The 15,730-nt window shown below is 33.9% G+C and overlaps 1 protein-coding gene across 1 annotated transcript in view; it reads right to left on the bottom strand.

Annotated features, from left to right (window-relative positions):
- The window catches only part of tp53i11a (tumor protein p53 inducible protein 11a), a 51,586-nt gene extending 41,624 nt beyond the window's left edge, over positions 1–9,962 (bottom strand). Inside the window, 2 exon segments of the mRNA NM_001013352.2 lie at positions 5,514–5,621; positions 9,893–9,962. The gene's annotated coding sequence lies outside the window, so the exon portion shown is untranslated.
- Between the last annotated feature and the right edge of the window lie 5,768 nt (positions 9,963–15,730).

Raw genomic sequence — 15,730 nt, 5'->3', positions numbered from 1 at the left:
TCCACATATTGGTTTATATATAAACACAGTAAACGATGACAGAATTTTCATAAAAACAGTCACAATAACATTACTCAAAGATGCATTTATCCAAGACATACATTAATCCTGAAGTAAATAAATTAATCCTGAAGTTGCAGAATATTATTATGTTGCAAGAAAAAAAAATGACTTTACAAAGAAATATGAAGATGCACTGTCTGACCAAAGTTATATATCTATGTCATAAATGAGTAGTACAACATATAAACCAAATTAAATAAAACAACATAAATTAAATTAAAATTACAGTAGCACCCAAGAAACTGAAATTATAGTAAAAGCGAACAAGTATTTATAGACCTCAGCTAGCTTTATGAAAAAAGATATGTAGCTTTGCTATGGACAAAGATGCAAAGACTAAACACTACTCAATGGATAAGACAGAGGTTGTCAAGCCTGCCATTGGAAAAAAAATAACTTGCATACTAAAAGCTAAACTGCATGTATTTGATAAACAGAGTCCTTTCATAAGTTATATGAAAGATGTGGAATTAAAAGAGTAAGAAGTAGCTGAATAATTTTTGTGGTGACAATGCAGTTCCAGTCCATTCTGGACTTTCTTTCACAATGGGTTCATTTGCATCTCATTTCACATAGTTAAGTGGCATGGAACCTTTAAAACTTATACAGTGGAGAATAGAATAAGAGGGTGAACTGGCTATTTGTATGAAGATAAAAGGTTTATTGATCTGGTGAGAAACTCAGTAAGTTCAATAATTACTCCTCCTAATAAATAAGAGACAATCAGCCAGTATGTTGAGAAATATGTCAATGCGCTCGTTTAAATGGAAATGTGTCATCAACCTAAGTTTAAAACGTCACCGACCTATTGACTTATGTGAAGACAAATGCCAAACACTACTCAATGAATAAGACAAAATGTTGTCAAGCCTGCCATTAGAAAAAAATAACTTGCATACTAAAGGCTAAACAACATGCATTTAAAAACATATGGATTCATTTCGTAAGTTATATCAAAGATGTGAAATTAACAGAGGAAGAAGTTGATGAATAATTTTTGTGTGGACAATGCAGTTCCAGTCTTACAGTTCTGTACTGATAAACTATATAATTTACATATAATGATCACTTTTGAATAGATTACGATTAACAAAAAAGGAGCATTTTTAGTTTTTGTTTGGTTGTTTGTTTTCATTTTAAAGATATTATATTTTTATTTATTTATTTATATTTATTTTTATTATATATATATATATATATATATATATATATATATATATATATATATATATATATATATATATATATATATATATATATATATATAGGTCTAAACCAATATGTGGATGAGTATAGATTGTGGCAGAATATTTTAAGAATTATTTTATAAGAATTAAATTTTTATATATATATATATATATATATATATATATATATATATATATATATATATATATATATATATATATATAAACTTTTATTTTGTATATTTTGTAAATGCAACAAGGTAATTGCTGTAAAAACAAAAACGTATGTAAAATGTATTGTATTTCAATGTGTACAAAATGAAAATATTATAGCAAAATAAAAATTACAGTAGCTGCGATATAAGGTTAATGGCGCATGCCAAAAAATCTAAGAACAGGGATTAATGGCTTATAATGCTGAACTGACCAAACAAGAATTTTAAGTTACCACAGCAATAATTGAATTCACCCACAGTAAATCTGTCTCCCACAGTCTTCCTCCCTGATGGCTCAAAGCAATAATAAACCAAGCCGTTTGCTTACACTAGCTGGATGAGGTTACTTGTTATAAGCCATCTCTGAACACGAACATCAAGTTAACAAAAGAAACTGTTTGAGTGTTAAATTACAAGCCTGCTTCTCAATCAAACGTTTGACAGCCTCAAATCATAGTCTCTTTAACAATTATTCCGTGGTGACTTTAAACACAGGCCAAAACTAGATAAAACGCTCTCATTTCTATGCAAAGCTTCTAAACATCAATCTAATTCTGTGTGAACAGTTTAGCCAGATTTACTCTTCTATCAACAAGTGTGTTTATTGTTATAAAGTTCAGTAATTTACAGAATAACATCTGAAGTCTTTTCTAATTAACCGAAGCCCTTGTGGGAAAGGATATAACGCATTTGAAATACACTTGACTCTGTGGAAGAATCTTCAGCATTTAGCCAAATTTAGCCAGTTATACTGTATATTATATTATACATAGTATAGTATATTACTGTATACTATATATTATTATTATATTTAGCCAGTTATACTGTATACATATATAAAACAAAAATAATAAGTACAGATAAATATTTAAAATGCTCTAGCCAAAGAGATTCCTGACAAAACCCCACAAAGCTAATTAAACTGGAGGATGAAAAAAAATCCCTCTGCCGGTGTGCAGTCATCTGTGCCGGACAGTGAAAGGGTGGAGGATGTTCTTTCCATGGCCATTTGTAAGAAAAAAATCAATTTGGTTGATATTTAAAGGCTTCAGCCATTCAGCACTTTCTTTCACAATGGGCTCGTTTGCATCTCATTTCACATAGTTAAGTGGCATGGAACCCTCATATCTTATACAGTGGAGAATAGAAGTAGAGGGTCAACTGGCTATTTGTAGAAAGATAAATGCTTTATTGATCTGATGAGCAACTCAGTAAGTTAAATAGTTGCCCTTCCTAATACATGAGAGGCAATCAGCCCGTATAGTGAGAAACGTCACTGTGTTCCTTTAAATTACAACACGTTACGAAGTCAAATCTGACATATTAAAATCACAATTATTTGCAAAACATCATGTTATCTGGATGTTCATGACTTATGTGAAATCTGCTCTAACCTCAAATAAACCCTGGATAAACATACAGAAGCTAAGCATCACATTATAACAATGTATCATTAACCTTAATCGACCCACCATCTGTGCCTCTATTACTTTACAATACTGCACATAACACACCTAATTTAAACAAAAGGAAGTAATACACATTTTTAAAAGCTTGTTTAATAAATACCTTTTAATGATTTTTGTGCAATATATGTGAAAAATTCTTAGGAAACAACCCGAACCAATCCTTTAAAAAAAAAAAAAAAAAGAGCCAAAAATGATTTTTGGTTATGTTAAAAATTTTTAATAAATGTAAAGAATTTACAACATTTTTTAAGGTAAGTGGTTGCAAACTATTTATATGGGCTGAATTTAAACATTCATTCATTCACTTTCTGTTTGGCATAGTCCCTTTATTAATCAGGGGTCAGTTCTTAATTTAGTTTTCCTATAGCGCATGTCTTTAGACTAAGGAGGAAACCGGAGCACCCGGAGAAAAAAACACATTAACACGGGGCAATCATACATACTACACACAGAAATGCCAACTGACCCAGCCAGAGCTCAAATTTACAACCTCTTTGCTGTGAGGTGGTCGTGCTTCCCACTGCCCGCACCGTGACACCTCTGAATTTAAACAAACAAATTGAATTTAGTAATGTGCAATTTGATTTGTTTAAATTCAGCCCATATAAATTGTTTGCAACCAGTTTAACCACTTTACTAACAATTTGTAAATGTAGTTAATAATTTTTTTCAGTGCATGTCTAAATATTACAATTGAAGTGAATATGTACATGAATTAGACACATAAAACCAACTACATTTATTTAATAATTACAATACTAATCACTAATATAATAATAGCCGTTATTGCACCACAAGATAATTAGTGTGTGGGAATAAAGCAACACAACTGATGCAGGTAGGTCAGGTGATCAAGACAAAATGTCAGATTTAGTACATCCGATTTCCATTCAAACTACTCACATTCATACCGTAGAACATACTTTTTTTAATTGTCAAGTGGTAAATTCAAATTCTAACGCAGTACCTACTGAGCAGTAGGCAATTTTAGACGCAGCCTAGCTGTTCCATTTCTCAATTTCTTTTACTTCTGTACAACAAACCAAAGTCTGATTCAGCACTGATTTCTTGTGGACAAGCTAAATAGTGCAACAATGATTCAGAGCACAGTTGTGAGCTGCTCATTCATCATATATATGGTTAGAAACATGGGTCTGCAAGTGTACAGTAACCAGATTTAAAAATTATTACAAATTACAGTTATATTACCGACAGGTTATCGTATGGAGTAAAATGAGGGCCTTGTAAACTTGCAGCATAAAAAAGTTTTGAACAAAAAAAAAATAAACAAATGCAAATCCTCTGTGATGTCATGTTTCCAGCTGATGATGTCACTTGTATAAAGAATAATGTTCTTTATTTTTATTTACAAAAATCTTTTTTTTCTCAAAACTTCATTTTACAGTTTTTTTTTATTATTTTTTTTTGCTCAATACTTTTTCAAAACTTTAAATTTTATGTTGCATGTACATAAAGCCCTAATTAGACTTCATATATTTTTATTTTAAAAGTATCCTATTCACCTCTTCATGTAAAGCAGCATTTTTCTAATACTCTTGCTTTTTTAATTGACCCCTCAGGCATTTTAAGTCAATGAAGCACCATAATCTGTATTCTGATTCAATCGAGCCCAACTCATATGCTGTTTTCTTGACAAATAGTCTTATAAGCAAGATCACATGATGATCACGACCGCTTCAAGTGCAAAAACTGCAAAAGGAATGTATAGATGAAAACAGACGAGGGCTTAAATGTGCAGTGGTAGTGAGCCAGATGCATCTGAATGAAATGCCTGGAGTGTGTGCGGTGTTAAAGATAAGCCTAAATCACTGACTTCAAACTTTAATCCAGGCAGCAATTTAAACCTAAAACTGATGTGTTTTATAATCAGTATGCATATAGTTTATAAGCCCTCAATACTTGCAGGACATTTCCCTTATCACATGGATTGAAATCTCAAGATGTGTTGGCCAGCTCTACTGTAATGGTCCAAACAATTTTAAACCTTATACCTACAAACTTACCATTGAACTCCAGTCATGGGAACAAAAGTTTCATTCTGGTCCTTTTCTACCCTTGGGTTACTGATGATTCGGGCATTTGACTAAGCACAGAGCCATTACCTCAATCAGAGCTGTTAATGTTTCACTTCATGAAGCACAGCATGCATCTTCCACAGTGACTCACATAAATGCTTCGTCTACAGACCAAACGGTCACAATGTCTAAAGAGACAATGTCTCGTTAAATACGATCTTAAGTGTCCTGATTGTATTGACTCTTGAGACCATGGCAAATTAATACTGGGCAGTTAAAGCAATTGATGAAAATAATGCAATAAAACAATTACCCCAATTAATCAGACCACTAAGCCCCTGACAACCACACACATTCAATGAAAGAGCTTTTCCATTAAAGAAATTCAAGCTTGAATTTAGAAAGGGATAACTTATTTTTGGTCCTTTTGGAAAATAATGAATTCATTCCACACACTACAAGCATGTTGCTAATTCTCAAATACTATATAACATTTCTTACATCAAAACAGGATATAAACAAACACACATGTAAACAACTTACTTCTACTGAAGCGAGATGGACGCAGAACTCAAAAATCCCACTTTCTGAACATATGGTCCAGTGCGTTCCTGTAAATTCTCAGATACGCATTCCACCATGTACTGAGGTCTGAGGAACAGAGAATATACGATTAATTAATTTGAAGCAGGTTAAAAGAGTCAGACAGAGCTCAGGGGACTGACCCAATTAACAGCATTTACTGTGATACACATTATGTGCTTATTTCATTTCAAAGTTAAACTCCTGTAAAACTGTTATGTGAAATCAAATGAACCGTTTCTAGTTTATCCATTTAGAAGTCTTGACTGCAACACAGTAGATTTTCAGCATTTTGAAATCTTTTCTGTTTTATTACTATGACCCTCTGTACAGCCGTACCTGGTATTAAGATACATTTTGAGTCATCAAATAAAGCTCATTTGATCATTCGCAATAGTCACATTGCGAGTATTTTCAATGTTGAGTTTGAATAATAAATGATCATTTCTCAAGTGTTTTTGAGGCCTGTGACTTTCTGAGGGAGTTAAAAGCACTTATGCATAAGAAATTGTACCATTAGTAACCAATTATTTTTTGACAAAATAATAACAATTCATTTTACAGAATTGTCTATAAATAGAGGACTGGCAGTATTATTTAACATTTGATTATTTAATTACTGTATACATTTCGACTCTTCGGAAAACAATGATGTTTATTTAATTATCATACTTTTCTTCATTGAATTTATCTATGCTTGTATATAGTTTATTATGTAATGCACTCCCCTACAGAATCTTCCCAATCAACCTAAATTTATTGATTCTTTGCAAACATTTATTCAACTCATCTGGTGAAATAGTATGTCGCAGAATAATTTTTTTTTTTTTTAATTCGCAATGTGTATTTTTTTAATATATTGTGCAGCCCAAGTTATTGATAATTTCAATACCGTGCAGCCTTATGTTATAAATAAGGTTTTCTAATACACAGTAGATGATTCTTTTCGTGTTCAGATGATGCGGTTTCGCAATTCTTTTTAAGGAAAAAAAAAAAAAAAAAGTTAAGAAACTGTAGTGCCCCTTTTACGGATTTTTTTTTAAATGGCTTTTATGCATTGTAACACAGCCCTAAATGAAAAAACATCCAGCTGGTATTTCAATGAACCATGTATAAAGTTATTGACCCTCAAATAGTAAAAGCCGACTCAATAGTCATTTCAACAAGTCACTCTTTAAATGGATTGCAGACCCAGGAATAGAGCTGCACAATGTCGAAAATCTGACATTACAATATTTTGTTTTTCTGCGATTATACACTCACCGGCCACATTATTAAGTACACCTTACTAGTACTGGGTTGGACCTCCTTTTACCTTTAGAACTGCCTTTATCCTTTATGGCATAGCTGCTAGAAAAATTCCTCAGAGATTTTGGTCCATATTGACATGTTAGCATCACGTTTACACAACACCTTTACACCACCAGCCTGAACCATTGATACAAGGTAGGATAGATCCATGCTTTCATGTTGTTGATAGCAGACTCTGACCCTACCATCCGAATGTCGCAGCAGAAATCGAGACTCATCATACCAGGCAACATTTTTCCAATCTTCTATTGTCCAATTTTAGTGAGCCTGTATGAATTGTAGCCTCAGTAGTCTGTTCTTAGCTGAGTGGCACCTGGTGTGGTCTTCTGTTGCTGTAGCTCATCTGCCTCAAGGTTTGATGTGTTGTGCATTTAGAGATGCTCTTCTCCCAGTAGATCAGCAGTTTCTAAAATACTCACCAGCCCGTCTGGCACAAACAACCATGCCATGTTCAGTCACTTAAATCACCTTTCTTCCCCATTCTGATTCTCAGTTTGAACTGCAGCAGATCGCCTTGACAAAGGCTGTTTCTCAATATGCGTTCTTCAGCGGTCTTGTGTCCTCGTGTTCTCGTGCAACGTCATCATCAGCTGCCTAAGTTCAGTTCCAATACTCAAGACCGCAAGTACGGAGGACGCGTGAAACTTCCCGGATGTGATCTTGATATCGAGGACGCACTGATGCAGACTTGAGCACCAAACTCGCTCTGGAAGTCCCAGAAGTCATAGCGACTGGAGGTGGGAAGCGCAGCATTTTATTTAGATTCATTATTAAAGTTCAGAAATATCACTTATTTACCTCAGGAGTTTCCCTAAATGAAACGGTAAAAGTAAACATCAACATGAATATCTTAATAAAGGAATAAACACATTAAGGGGTGTTTGTTTACTGAAATTCGTATTAAAATCAGTTTTATTTATATTGTGCAACATATATTTTTAATGTTTTTATGCAAAGTATATATTTTGAAAAGGGGAAAAACAATAAATCGTTGTACGAGTGCTGTAATGTTTAAATAATTTACCATTTAAAACGCATGAAGGTCATGTGACCATCAGGAAGAACGCAGCATCTCATTTCTCAAAGGACGCGTTCTCTGCCCTCGCGGTCTCCTTAGTTCGTTCTTCCGAGGACACCTGGCAAGACCGGTCTCCACAAGAACGCAAGTCCATTCTCTGCGTTCTTGGAATTGAGAAACAGCCCATGTCTACATGCCTAAATGCATTGAGTTGCTTTCAAGTGATTGGCTGATTAGAAATTCATGTTAACGAGCAGTTGGAGAGGTCTAATAAAGTCACTGGTGAGTGTATATTGCGTTATGAATAAAATTTCACCAGATAGTTTAAATAGCTCTATTTAAAAAGAAATCCTTTCATTTAGATTAATCGAGGGGGATTTTATAAGTCTGCTGATTAAAATCATGTTAAAAAAAATAACAAATAAACAAACTGCAAGCAAAACAAATACAACTGAGCAAAGAAAAAGTCAAATAAACAGTGTTTTATGGTTTTCTGGAGAGTCAAACTGTTTTCAGTTACATAAAATAAATAATGAAATGTAAAAGAACACTTTAAAGTCTTCATTGTAATTATAACTAAGTACAATTACTCATCATTAAAGCTACAAATACACATTTTTTGTGCCCCAACATTTTAATCTCTCTTGAAATTACTTTAAAACACATATAAGTGTATACACAAATGTATTCTCAACTGTTGTGCTGATCAACTATAATCCCAAATCAACACTGCATATCCTGAAACGTGACTATTGCGCATGCACACATTGTGATACAGATGCTGAAACGATATACTCTGTAGCCCTATCCAGGAACACTTGAAACAGTAGACCAATCACCATTCCTTACGGGAAAAAGGGCAATGACATTAAGTGACAACAATTTTTTGTCTAGATGAAAATGTCATTCAGTCAAATAGCCCCTGTTGCATCTATTTGGATCAAATAAAGTACATACAAGTAATTTTAAACCCTTTTAAGACACTGCAAATGAGACCTTGGGTGCCATTATTGCACTAGTCTCCAAAACAATCTCTCTAACCACTGACGCAGTAAGAGCTTCAGACAGGATTTTGTGTTTGTGAAAAATAGATAAGATTGTTAACACTAGTTTTCAATGCTGTCCAACAAAAAGCGTAACTGTAAATTTGAATTATGACTTCACTTATGGGCACCTAAATAATAACTTCTTCAACAGTCGATTATAAAAAAAAAGCAAAAATATGTATTAAAAGGGTTTCAAAATGATTGCCACCATTATTTTTTTGTTATTCAACATAATTGTCCATTATTGAATGAAATAAAATGAGAATTTGACAGCTTAAGCGTTTGTAATTTACTTCAAATTCCTCCATAACCAATATAGAAAAAACGCTCAAAAACAAACACAATGCAGAAGACCATAGCAAAAAAAAAACAGATGGGAATTGCATGTTTGCATATTGCAATTAACGTGTAAAACTACTTGCATAGATACACGCTATGGTAATTAGTTGATTTTAAAGGCACTTGAGATATGTTGCCTACAGGCAATACATCAGATGACGCAAAAAGCAGAGGTTTTATTAAATAACTGACATCTCTCGAAGAAAACAGGAAATTAATGTCCCCACGATGTTTTGGTATTATGTATACTATATCCCTATCCCCTTCACTCACATATTTTCTGTTTGTTACAAATGTACATGTATTATGACAAATTTGCTAATTTATTAACTTTTTAATACCAACAAATCAGTTGTTTTTGGTTTAACGTTAGAGTTAAAGCCTTTGGTATCCTACTATTTAATCACCTTGTGACTTATTTTCACTGTTTCAACCAGAAAGAGATCAGTTATTGACAATGTATACACTCCCTCCCTTCAAACGGAAAACTGTCCTCATGATACTTTTGTTCCCTTTGAATAAAACCAACAGCGACATATAGGCTACTAACGCTTAACTTTTAACACACAGCGATAAAACCTGCATTGTAACATTTCAACAGACAGTGAAATAATGAGAGATTGTACCTTGTTCTCGCAGACAATCTGTTGTTTGCTGCCTGGATGTAGCGCGCTCGTGGGCTACAGTTGTGACTATAGAAAAACCAACACAAGCCACACGCACTTACCGTAAATAACAGAAGAGAATTCGCGCGCAGCGGCGGAAAACTACCGTAAGAAACGTAGCTGACCAAAACATCTCCACTTTAACCGTAACCTTGTGTATCGGACGACATGCGCATGTACTGAGGGGTTATACTAAAGCCGAATGTGCTATATTGACTGCTTTTTGTCGATATGAGTCACAACCTGTCTTTGAGATTGATGACACAACCTTAAATAGGCTACAACGTAGCCTTTATGTTTACAAAAACAAAATGTAGTTTCTGCGTGAGACACATTAAAGTGACAAATAATAAACTAAATGTAAACCAGATACTATAAGAATTATATAAAGCAATTTGTAGACATGTTTAGAGAGTTTTCTGCCTTGAAAGATTAAGCGTATCTATCAGCTTAAAGAGACAGTTTATCAAAAAAATAGTCAATATTTACTTGCCATCAAATGGGGGTTTGTTTATTCTGTTAAACAAAAAATAAGATATTTTGAAGAATGTTGGAAACCAGCAGGCTAACTATTGACATTCATTAAAAACAAATATGGAAGGCAAGGGTAAAAGGCAGTACTGTAAAATAACAAATTACAAATACTCAAACGACTGTAATTGAGTAGTTTTTCTCAGAAATTGTAATTTTATTAAGTAGTTTTAAACTTGTGTACTTTTACTTTCCCTTGAGTACGTTTTTAGTGTTGGTACTTCACTACTTCCCTTCAACCTGTCACTACTTTATTTTTTCTTGTCTATGCGAATTAGAAAAATCAGTCCTGTGATTGCTCCTGTGATTGCTCTAATCACACATAGTAGATAAATTACATAAGAATTAACTACCTCAAGACACGGGCAATGTCCAAAAAGATGTCCAAAATCTTTACATGCATTAACCAGAGACTGTTTAGATGCATGTCACTGCATGAGAAGATGACAGATGTTTACTGTGTGATGACCGAAATGCCCTTAAACACCCAGCAGGCACAAGACGTCAACATGACAATTGACGTTGTTCCCCAACGTCGTGAAGGTGTTGCATTTTGTTTGGAAATGAAAATCGGGTTGACGTCCAACATCAGGCCAATAATAATGTCAAACCTAAAATCAACCAAATATCATCGTCCAATGATGTTACAGCTTGACTAAGTGTGGACGTTACCACTATGACATTTATCAGACGTTGGATTTTGGTGGTCAAACCCAAGGACTATGTCATTATTTTATAATCAATATGACATTGGTTTAAGATGTTGGCTCGACGTTGGATTTTGGTCACTTTCTAACAATCTAAAATCAGCCAGATATCAATGTCATTTCACATCCTTATTGGACATCAAAAATAATGTCCTTAGATGCTGACTGGACATTACATTTTAGTCACCTGGCATCACAACCTAAATCAAACCTATATTAACATATTATGACATTGTGTGCCTGCTGGGCCATAACTAAATGCACTACAGAATGTTTCGTTTACACACATCCACAAGTTACATGTAAATGCATCAGCTTTTTACAGCGTCATACTCATTACTCACTCTTGAGTAACTTTGAAAGGTCTACTTTTTACTCATGTTTTGAGTAATATTTACAACAAATACCACAGCAATACTCTATTTGCACTACGTTTTTGGCAAGTAATGACAATTTTACTTAAGTATGGTTTTTCTGTACTCTTTCCACCACTGAGGTAATCTTAAAATATCTTCTTTTGTGTTTAACATGCGACGTGAAGCTTGAGTAAAATGATGACAGAATTAAAAAATGATAATTCTATAATCTTCCAAACGTGGATTCATTTCTTTTATCTCCAGATCACAGGAAACATGTGAGTAGCCTACATGGTAAATGTTGTTGTTGTTGTTTTTTATGCTTATATTGGTTTCTCTAAAATGGCTTACACTCTACATGATTGATGTTATCTCGTGTTTTCTGTTCTACCCAAGAGCTATTACAGAAATATGATGATATTAGAATTTTTGCTTGTGTAATTGGACTTTTGACTCAAATGGTTTCAGTTGACAAGACACATCCCATCTGACCTGACAAAATGTGCTTCATTATTAAAGAGAAAAAATGAAAACTATTAAACAGCCAATTTAGTGTGAATTGGTGAACATGCAGTCCTCAGCATAAATTACAAGCAGCTGTGGGGTTACTGTGCTTTATTGCGAGTATCTGTCTTATTGTTGGGTGTAAATGATTCACTCCCATTATTTAATAATGTAACAATGCTTTAGTCTCTCTCATGAAAATGAATATGAGATATTTGCATGAGTGCCTCAGGAGAAGCCATTGATCAGTGCAGATGTATCTGTAGATTGATCAGTACTTGGAAATTTCTCATCGCTAAATCTGTTTTTTGGCCCTAGAAGCATTCTACAACAAAGCAGGCTTTTAAAGAAATTCATAGAAAGACCAACCCTCAATTCAAATAAGGTGTCTGTATGATTTTTTATTATTATTACAGACATAGTGCACCTATTATGCCCCAAGTCTAAGGGAAAACAACTACGGGCATAATAAACAAAATATAGTTGTGGGTGGTGAATTTCCCAAGGGAAACAAAAAAAAATGTATGCAAAAGTTCCCCTTCTGTTGACAACCAAATGCGGACACTCAGTTGAGAGTAATTGAATATATTTATTGTAGATAAAAATAGCAATTTAAGTGAGCATTTCTCCAGGGTTGCCACAGGCCAAAATAACAAACAAAAGAATTTGCAAAGTAAACAAATTAAATAACCTGTAAATCTTTAATGAAAATTACAGGAAGCTTACCTTCCTCCCTGAACATAAACAAAGTCAAAATCTAAATAAATAGGCAAGCCACCCTACAAGCTCAAACTCCAAAAAGTTGCAAGCATACATGCAGATTTGGACAATAATAAAGCTCCTGGATAAAAAATTCAGGAGCTCTTCACTCCCTGCAACAGTTGAACTAAAAATGAGCTTCGCAAACTCTGTCAAAAGTTCTGTTTTCATTGCTCTCCGTGAACAGCAGCCAATCACAATCTGCACTTCATTAACATGGGAGCCTATAGGATAAGAAAAAACAACACAAGAAGGCAGGACAAAGAAAAAAGAAAAAGAAAAACACATACAATGAGCAACAAAAATAAATAAACATTAGTCATGCCCCGCAGATACAGATTTAGGAATGTTGTATTAAAATAAAAATAAATTTTCAAACAGAAAATATACAGTGCCGCTATCACAATCACCAGCAATCTAGCCCATGCTGATCACTGGAGAACTTAAATCTGCCAGCAAAAGAACTATATATCCAGTCATGCACCGCTCACACACACCTGTTCCAGGTTCCATTGATTACACACACACAGAGGGTCATTATGAACTGATTACTGGGACTACACAGCACACACGCACACCTCTGGCCTTGTTTACTGTGTGTGGCATTACGACGCAGTTTCCTTTTCCTTGACTTTCTGTTTTTGATCTTTGTTTTGTTTGTTTCTTTACGTTGTATTCTGCCCGCCTTTTGACCATCCAGCTGTTTTATGACTACGAACATGGATTTTCTGTGTACATCTGTTTGCCCCTGTATTGACAGTTACTTGCCTGACAATTTTACTAATAAACCCTGCATTTGGATCTGCACTTGTTTGTCAGCATCCCATTCACATAACAGCCGCGTACATAAGGCAACAGGGTTGTTTCTAGCCGTTCATAAATGTGGAAGCAGTATATGAATTATATCAAGCTGCACATGCATCAAGTGCTGTTTTGTTGTTGAGACATTTACAAGTTTTGTTTCCTAAAAGCGACTGTAGATAAATATTCATCCTATTATCTTAATTCCTCTTATTTTGTTGTATGGGAAAAGTGAAAGTAGTTCAGAGTGTGAGTGAATTGCCAAACTGTATCAAGTCAATTAAACTTAATTTGTCCCATTAGATCATATATTTTACTCTAACACAATGCACAAAAAAAAACATCTAGCTTCTGGTCCAAACGGTCACAGACATAAGCTTTAAATTACAAAACATTCAACAAATGAGAAAAAAAAGGCTGGAAAAATGTCCAGATCCAGACAGGCTGACCTTATACAGCTGACCACATGGTACCTAATCAATTCCTGACAATGGAAAGTCAGGTCGCTGGGTACTATTTAGGCTACAAAGCAGAGGCATAGAGTCTTTTGAACTCATTTATATAAGCACATGATCCAAAACATTATGATCACCTGCCAAATATGCTGCTGGTCATCCAGATGCTGCCAAAGTAATGCCAACCAGCACGACCCCTGAAGCTGTCCCATGGTCACTGGCAAGAAATGCTGTAAATCAAACTGATCTGTCAACCCACAAGTGCTCAGTTTGAAGAAAATCTGGGAAATGTTACCATCATTTAAATATTATGAAGCTTGTATTACAAACCTTCTGTTGGCTCGGTTCAGACAGGATGTAGCCTTCATTACTTGTGCAATTTCGGTTTGTGGTATGTCGTGACAGTAGTGTTTAACCACAAAACACGCAATTTCTACCAGGGAACAGCAACCTATAAGAATGAACATTTCAGTGAAACTCTGACCTAGTCCATGGTCTCTCATGGTCATGGTCATTTATCCTCAATTCAATACATGGATTGATTATTTACCATCTAATCCCACCAGACCATAATATGTAGCCTTGATAGGATACAATCAACTATATTTATTTTATTTGCCATATTATTTTGCCTTGTCAATAAAGTCATTTATTCTGCATGCAAATAAGAATTGAAGAAAAAACACTTCCCAGTAAGCACCATGATGTCAAAAATACAATAAATTGACATCAAGCATGATATTAAAAAACATGTCAAAATTACAAATAGATTTGATGTCAAAACCCTGACGTCGATTTGACATCCATGCATTGATGCCATTTTGACCACCAAAATACTGACACAAAAATAATTATAATATGAGAAGTTATTCACTCACCTGAAAGCTTCAATCACAAATGATACATTTACACACATTTTGTCTCCCTACAACGCATGTAAACTACCTTGATGTCAAAACGACGTCAAATTGACATCTAACATTGGTGTCAAAAACACACAGTGTTAGATATCAATTAGACATCAATGTAGTTAACTGACATCAAATTGATCAGGTTTTTTAATGTGAATTTTATTTATTTATATTTTTATTGGTGTTTAACAAGACAATACATCATAGTATGCAATACAACATATGAAAAATTACAGAATTACAGTCTTATTTTCCCACTTTCCCCTCAAAATAAAATAAATAAAATTTCTGAATTATAAACAAACATATCCTCTGAAAGAAAAGAAAAGTAATAATAAATTAAAAATTAAATTAAATTAAAACAAATTTAAAAAAAAAATCAGCAAGTTTACAATAAAAGAGCAAAAAATAAAAAGTTTACATTAAGGAGTCAGTATTTCCTCTCTCCAATTACTGTGTATTGGATCTGATATCAACTAAACAGGGTAAGCCTTTGATATAGTCTAAAACAGAGTTCCAGGTTTTGTAAAAATATTTGAGAGATCCTGCAAGTAAACATCTTTGTTTCTCAAGTTTTATGTAGCTAAAGATATCTGTGATCACATATCATATGATGGAGGAATCACATGTTTACATTTAATAAAAATGGCTCGTCTAGCTAAAAAAGTAGAAAACGCAATAAACTGGCAAGATGCAACAGTCAAGTCAACTCTCTCTGAAATACTAAGAGAGCTGTCAAGAGGTTAGGGTCTAGATTTATGTTAATAGATTTATT

Source organism: Danio rerio, chromosome 7, assembly GCF_052040795.2.
Source record: "Danio rerio strain M-AB ecotype USA chromosome 7, GRCz13ab, whole genome shotgun sequence".
Lineage (NCBI taxonomy): Eukaryota > Metazoa > Chordata > Actinopteri > Cypriniformes > Danionidae > Danio > Danio rerio.
This window is presented reverse-complemented; position numbering and strand designations above follow the sequence as displayed.